The sequence below is a fragment of the Apodemus sylvaticus genome, chromosome 21, assembly GCF_947179515.1.
Source record: "Apodemus sylvaticus chromosome 21, mApoSyl1.1, whole genome shotgun sequence".
In the NCBI taxonomy this organism is placed as follows: domain Eukaryota; kingdom Metazoa; phylum Chordata; class Mammalia; order Rodentia; family Muridae; genus Apodemus; species Apodemus sylvaticus.
Window position 1 is genome coordinate 45,902,260 of NC_067492.1, and position 8,171 is coordinate 45,910,430.

An 8,171-nucleotide genomic window follows, 5' to 3' on the forward strand; every position below is an offset into this window, starting at 1 on the left:
TCATTCTGTGGCCAACTGTGGTATAGCAGAAGCCCCAGGAGCCAAATTACAGGACCCAGATTTTGTCTGGGCTGGGCCAAGGTGGTTGTGGGTGATATTTATCCTTTTTGTGGCTTTCCCCTCCCGCAAGACCCTGTGCACATCCACGCCCTCATTTCGTTCAGGGTGTTTATATTTCAGCACCTTGGACAGTAGCACTAGGCCAGCACCAGGGACAGCTTTCCCCTCCCGGAACCTGAGAAAAATGTAAGCCATGAACAAAGGCAATGCGAGCAAGAGACGCGTAGAGATGGCAACGCTGACCGACGGGAAGAAAGACCCAGACAACCATAATACAGGCAAAGGTTCAGACGTGAGGATCAACCAAGAACACACTGACCCAGACCTCGTTGTCGGCTCCGTTGTCCGGCAGAGGTCGCTCTAGTCCAGAAACCCTGCCCTCGGAGACCTTGGGTCACTTACAGGCTGTCACCAAAGGCAAGAGAGGCCTTCCCGCTCTGTCTAGGGTTCAGAGGATGTTCTCTCCAACTCTGAGAAGCATGGTCTGGTTTGGGCTCAGCAGAGTGATTATTGAGGGCGGAGTAAGAATCGCTTCATCTGCCCCCTCCCCAACTACCAGCTAATCGCTCTTATAAATATATCCTGACCTGGCCTGACTCCTTAATCCTGACCATGAGATTCTGGAGGGGTGCAAGACTTGAGGACTCTGCCCTGTGGGAGGCAAAGGAAGGAGGTCTGGGTGTATAGACACGTTTTTCTGGGGGGGAAAACTCCCATGAGGTCCAGCCTCTTGCTTGAACACGTGACTCTGGAAGAATGCATCTGTGGGGATCTGAGGGTGCCCCGGGGTGGAGACAATTTCCCACAGAGAAGAGATTATACCTTCGAGTCGTCCCGTTGGGGAGATAGTCTTTCCAGGGTTCCCAAAGATTGGCTCTTTGAAGAAATGCCTTCTCCAGGAGGGGAGAAATTGAGATGAAACGTCATCTTTCAGACATTATCTCTATTAGGAGTGATTTTCAGGGTGAAGGGACAGTTCTTCATAGCATAGCACACGCTTGTGAGAATGTGTCTCCTGTGTGTGTGTGTGGGGGGGGGGGTTCTAGTCGCACCGGGAATTCATCTGTGAGACTAGCTCCCTTGGGGATCTTTCTTGGGTTGGAGGGTCTGTCTCCAGCATGCCTCCCTTAGGGCCGTCCGGAGACTCCACCCACCCAACCCCGTTTACCCGCCCTCCACCCCGACCCCCAGCGCGGGCAGCCGTGGCCGAAACCCGGCTCCGGCTCCCAGACGCAGTGACGGCGCCGGGCCCGCCCCGCTTCGCTCCGCCCCCACGGGCCCCCCCTCGCCGGCCGCCGCCGCGGTCCCCGAGGCTTCTCTCTCCCTCCCTCCTCCCTCCTCCTGCCGCCGTCGCCTCCCTCCTCCCTCCCCCGGACCGAAATCGCCGCCGCCATGGACGATTCTGGCCTGATCCGCCGCCGGAGGCTGCAGGTACGCCTCAGCCCGGGCTCCGAGGAGGGGATGGGGTCGGTGCCCTGGGGCGGGGCCGAGCAGAACGCAGGAGAACTTGCACCAGGGTCGGCCGTGGCGCCGCTTCGTGCAGCCAGAGGATGCTCTCGGCCGGAGAGTGCTGTGTCCGCGAGTCGTGGCAGCGCGGACCCCGCCCCTCAGGCGTCGCCTGGGTATCCCGGAGGCTGCTGGAGGGGCTGCATCCTAGCGCGCCCCCTCGAGGACGGCCTGGGTGGCGCCTGTCCCCACCGGAGTCCGAGGGAGAGGGGGCCTAGGTTCTGGCCCAGGCACTTGGACAGTCTGGGGGCGAAGGTGCAGCAAGAAAAGTTATTGCCCCAGGGTTCGAGCCCCTCGGGGCCACCAACGCTTCTGCAGCTGTAAACATGTTTGTTCGTAAGCCTCGCCCCTCACCACCTCCTAGGCTTGCTACCCTGAGTCCTTCATTCACCTGTCTGGCCACTAGGACTCTTCCTACTGCCCTAATTGGACAAGCACCTAGACAGCCTCCCCACTTGCCATTCCACCCCCTTCACTACAATACTCCCACCACACACACACACACACACACACACACACACACACACGCCCGCGATCCTTAAGTCCAGCCCAGCTTGTAGGTGGGCGGGAGCGATTTTTAGCTCCTTGCAGTCTTCGAAGATGTTGGTCTCCAGGTTGCGCAGGCGCAGGAGCCGTGAGTCCACTGCAGAGTGGGATACTGAGGGTTGTTGGAGTGAAGGGGAAGAGGGCTGGAGCAAATCCGGTCCTCAGGAGTTCCCACCCCCTCCAGGAGGAGATTTTGAGTCTGAGATGGTCCTCTGAGATTTGGAGTTTGCCTTTCTGAGTTCATAAACTCCCCTCATAGGTGAAATAATGATCAATGCTTCCCTCCTAGGGCTACCTAGAGGCCGGTCCTTCTGAGCCTCCTTCGGAGGTTAGCTCCGCTTCTACTCCAGAATTTAGATTAAGTTAAATATGAGCTCAGTCTTTTGTCCAACTCTAGGCTCCCTTAATGCACCGTTCCTAAGATCAAGACCACGGAGAGATGATGGATCAGAAATGCAGGGTAAAAGAGACTCAGACAGTAGGAAGGATATCCCAGGAGCCTGGTTAGAAAACTAATTTGCTTTCAAACACAATCTCAGAGCCGAGGCTGCCTTCTCGACATCTTCCTCGCTTTCCCTCCTGCTCCCAGGGTAGGTAAGGAGGATGAGTCTTGAGTACGAGAGGAAGCTGCGGCAAAGCTAGAGTAAGTACGACAGCGGGCTAAGCGGGTCCATCCGCGCCCCGGGAAAACGCTGGAACTGGGCGGGGCCTGCACGGGGTGTGTCCCGGTCCTTGGAACCGGCACCGAATCCCATTGGCTCAACGCCACGCGGGACTTTGTCTCTGACGCAAGACTCCGCCCCCAACCCCTGAGATTACCGCTCACCCACTTAGCTCAGGAGATGCTATGTAGATAGAGAATCCCTGCTCTCCGAATGCGACCTCCTGTGCCTTCTAAGCTAATTTACAATATTTGGGCCCACTCACGCGCGTCGGTTCCACCGCTGAGCAAAAGTCCCACTGTCTCTCAGGGCCAGAGAATCGCCTATGTGCAGTTAGGATCTTGAATAAGAGCCGATTGTTCGAATGTCCCTATGGGGAGAAGCAAAATTGTTCTGCAGACGGGGGGGGGGCCTTGGGGGGGCAGAGGTGAGGTGGTGTTTGTCTGATTTGACTCCAAAAATCTGAATTTCTCTTCTTTCTTTTTATCTTTTAACGTTTTTGAGATGGTGTCTCACTGTGTAGCTAGCCCTGGCTGGCCTGGAACTTGCTATGTAGACCAGGTTGGCCTCAGACTCACAAAGATTTCTCCGACGATCACTCCCGAATACAGGGAGGCTCTAAATTTGTCCCTTTTCTCCACTCTGGAGTGTTTGTGAAGAGATTGCAGGTGAGGCTCGTTCCCAGGGCTTCTTTCCGTGGTATTTAAAGATCTACCATGTTCAGTCACTAAGGTCTGGAGCCCTTGGCTCCATGGCTGAAAAATCCAGGTCTTGGTTTTGCAAGGTCCATTAAGGTTGCTTGACTTGGTAAGCAGAGACCAATTCACCCTAAGCCTGCCATTACAAGAGAGAAAATCTGGTCTGGATTTCTGGGCACTGTGGCTTCCCCCAGGGCAAGGCTGTCACTCAAACCTGCCCTGTCCGAGAGTCCTTTGTCAGTGAAAATGGTAAGATTCCTCTGAGTCATTTTTTTTGTGGTGTGGCATGTCTATTTATAACTCTTCTAACTTACTGCTTTAACATTTGATGTTTTAATTTTTACTCAAAAAGCGTATTACTATTTTTTAAATTTATGTGTAAGGATGTTTGCCTGCATGTATGACTGTGCACTACATGTGGCCACAAGAGGGCATCAGACCCCCTACAACTGGAAATGCTGTGAGCTGACCTGTGGGTACTGTGAATTGACTCTGGGTCCTCTGTAAGAGCAAGTGCTCTAAACCACTGAGCCATCTCCCCAGCTCTGGGGGTGTGTGGGAGGAGAGACAGACAGAGAGACAGAGACAGACTGTCTGTGTGTCTGTCTGTGTGTATGTAAGCATGTGGAGGTCAGAGGACAACTTCTCTTTTTTTAAAGATTTATTTATTATTATTATATGTAAGTACACTGTAGCTGCCTTCAGATAGCACCAGAAGCGGGTGTCAGATCTCAATACGAGATGGTTGTGAGCCACCATGTGATTGCTGGGATTTGAACTCAGGACCTTCGGAAGAGCAGTCAGTGCTCTTAACCGCTGAGCCATCTTTCCAGCCCCAGAGGGCAACTTTTAAGAGTTGATTCTTCCCTTTTACTCTTGGTTCCTGGGGACGGAACTCCAGTGATCAGGCTTGTTGGAAAATGGCGTTAACGCCGAGCCATCTCTTCTGCCCTGGACTTAACTACTTGTTGAGCATATACCATATACCAGGCACCACCTGAAAATGATAAAACTCTGCATCCCCTTGGAGTCTTCCAGGAGTCCAGAGCACTTGGGAAGGTCATTCATCAAGGTCAAAAAAGGGAAAATTGGGATTTGAAAGCCGGACTTTCTTCTCTGAGATCATAGGAAGGATTAGGACATACATCTTTTTGTTGTTTTTGCACATGTATGTATGTGTCTGGTGTGCAGACATGTGTATTTGTATCTTCTGTATGTGTGGAGGCCAGAGAATGATACCAGAGAATGATACCGTCTGTCTTCCCCCATTGCTCTCCTCCTTACTGAGTCAGGATCTTCAGTGAGCCTGGATCTTGCTAACTCGTCTGCCTGCCCTGGAAATTCCTTATCTCCACCCAAACCCAGCACTGTATTGCGGGTGCTTGGCTAGCAGTTGGGGAGGTGCTGTGGGTTGGAATGCTGCTTCTCAAACTTGTCCATTAAGTTCTTTATCTTTATCCACTGGCATGTCTCACCTGCATCAAAACATGCCCCTCCCCCCAGCAAAGTCCTGCTGAGGTGAGACATGCTAATGCTCATCCGTGATCTTAGCACCTGGGAAGTGGAGACAGGAGTTCAAGGAACTTGTTTCAAAACAAAACCAACTTTTTGAAACCTTCCCCCCCTGCACTGTTACTGAACGTACTCTGCCCCCCCCAGAAACATTATTGTCAAGATGGGAGTTACTAATCCCCTTGCTCTTATCTGAAAAAGGTTTGAAACAACGTCACAACTTCATCCTCTTTATCATTTTTTTAAAGATTTATTTATTGCAGGCAGTACCTGCCCACTCTTTTAATCCCAGCACTCGAGAGGCAGAGTCAGGCAGATCTCTATGAGTTCAAGGCCAGCCTAGACTATAGAGTGAGTTCCAGGACAGCCAAGGTTACACAGAGAAACCCTGTCTCAACAAAACACAACAAAAATTATATATATGTATATATATTACATGTATGTATGCATGCACGCATGTATGTATGCATGCACACATGTATGTATGCATGCAGGCATTATGTATGTATGCACATATGTATGTATGCATGTATGCACATATGTATGTATGTATGTATGCATGCATGCATGCATGTATGTATGTATGTATGTATGTGTGCCTGGTGCCCATGGAAGTTGGAAGAGGGCATCAGGTTCCTTGGAACTAGAATTACCAATGGTTATGAATCACCACATGGGTGCCAGGAACCAAACCTATGACCTCTACAAAAGCAATAAATGTTTTTCAGACAGTGTCTCACTACATAGCCTTAACTGGCTAGAGATAGCTGTGTAGACCAAGCTAGCTTCAAATTTACAGAGCTCCTGAGCCCCAGCACTGAAGACCATGCCTAGACTTCTTTTCTTTTTGTTTTTTTTTGGGACAGGGTTTCTCTGTTAGCCCTGGCTGTCCTGGAACTCACTCTGTAGACCAGACTGGCTTTGAACTCAGAAATCCTCCTGCCTCTGCCTCCCAGAGTGCTGGGATTACAGGCGTGCGCCACCACCGCCTGGCTCATATTTTCTTTTTAGAACAAATTAACATTAGAAAATATCTACACAGTCGGGCGGTGGTGGCACACGCCTGTAATCCCAGCACTTTGGGAGGCAGAGGCAGGCGGATTTCTGAGTTCGAGGCCAGCCTGGTCTACAGAGTGAGTTCCAGGACAGCCAGGGCTATACAGAGAAACCCTGTCTCAAAAAAAAAAAAAAAAAAAAAAAAAAAAAAAAAAAAAAAAAAGAAAGAAAGAAAGAAAGAAAATATCCACACTTTGTCAGCAGAGAGGCCTCATCCAGTAACTGATGGGACCTAATGCAGAGGCCGACAGCTGGACATTAGGCAGAGTTCCAGAACCCTTTGGAAGGGGTGGGGAAGACTGTAGGAGCCAAAGGGAGGACAGAGGACACTAGAAGAACATGGCACACAGTGCCAACTAGCCAGGGCTCTTAGAGCTCACAGAGACTGACTCAGCAGTCACGGAAGCCTGCATGGTATGTGCTAGGTTAGGTCCTCTGCATATACGTTATGGTTGTGTAGCTTGGTGTTCTTGTAGGACTCCTAACAGTGGGACTAGGGCTGTCTCTTTCTTTCTTTTTTTTTCTTTTTTTTTTTTAAAGATTTATTTATTTATTATATGTAAGTACACTGCAGCTGTCCTCAGATACACCAGAAGAGGGTGTCAGATCTCATTATGGATGGTTGTGAGCCACCATGTGGTTGCTGGGATTTGAACTCAGGACCTTTGGAAGAGCAGTCGGTGCTCTTACCCGCTGAGCCACCTCTCCAGCCCAGGCTGTCTCTTTCAACTGCTCCTTTTCCTTCTACTGTTTGCCTTGTCGTGTCTTCTTGTGAGGGTTTGTGCCCAGTCTTGTTTTGTTTTGTTTTGTTTTGTTTTGTTTTTCGAGACAGGGTTTCTCTGTGTAGCCCTGACTGTCCCAGCACTCTCTTTGTAGTCCTGGCTGTCCTGTCCTAGAACTTAGAGATCCACCTGCTTCTACTGCCAGAGTGCTGAGATTAAAAGCATACGCCATCACATTCGGCTGCAATATTTTTTTAAATTTAAAAAAAAAAAACTTTTGGGGCTGGAAAGATGGCTCAGGGTTAAGGGCGCCAACTGTTCTTCCGAAGGTCATGAGTTCAAATCCCAGTAAACACGTGATAGCTCATAGCCATCCATAGTGAGATCTGACGCTCTCTTTTGGAGTGTCTGAAGACAGCTACAGTGTACTTCAATAAAATAAATAAATAAATCTTTTTTGGCGAGGCTGGAGAGATGGCTTAGTGGTGAAGGGCACTGACTGCTCTTTGAGAGGACCTGGGTTTAATTCCCAGCACCCACATGGTGGCTCATGGTTGTCTGTGACTAAGGTTCCAGGGGATCTGATACCTTCATGTAGACATGAATGCAGACAAAACACCAGAAAATAAATTGTAAAAAAAAAAAAATTAAAAAACCTTTTGACTACTCTCCAAATCCCATTTCCTATGCTACCCAACTCTATGAGCAGGCCTTGAGAGGCACGAGGCTGTTGGGATGTAAGAAGGCATTTCTTTCTCATGCTTGAGATGACAAGTCCCATCTTATCTACAGGCCTGTATCCTTGCAGCCCCCACGTGCTCTCTCCACAGATCCTCCCCTGGCTGCCCCTCCCTCTTTTTATTTTTTTTAAAGATTTATTTATTTATTTTATGTATTCACCATTGCTTTCTGCAGACACACCAGAAGAGAGCACCGGATCCCATCACAGATGGTTGTGAGTCACCTTGTGGTTGCTGGGAATTGAACTCAGGACCTCTGGAAGAGCAGTCAGTGCTCTTAAACACTGAGCCATCTCTCCAGCCCCACTTCCTGTTTTTAAAGATTGCGTATTTCTGACTCCAGAAGGAGTCGGATCCAATTACAGATGGTTGTGAGGAGCTGGGAATTGAACACAGGACCCCCCCCCCCCCGTAAGATAAGGGCAGCTAGTGATCTTAACCTGAGTTGTATCTCCAACCCTGCTTCCTTTTTTTAATCTCTCTCTCTGTCTCTCTATCTCTCTATTTCTGTCTCTCTTTGTGTGTGTATGTGTGTGTCCCTGTGTGTGTGTGTGCGCGTGTGTGTTTCAGCGTGAGTGTGGAAGGAAGTAGCTTTCTTTTGCCGTGGGTCCTTGCCTTACACGATGTGGGTCCTAGGAACAGACCTCAAGCCATCAAGCTTCTTGGTCC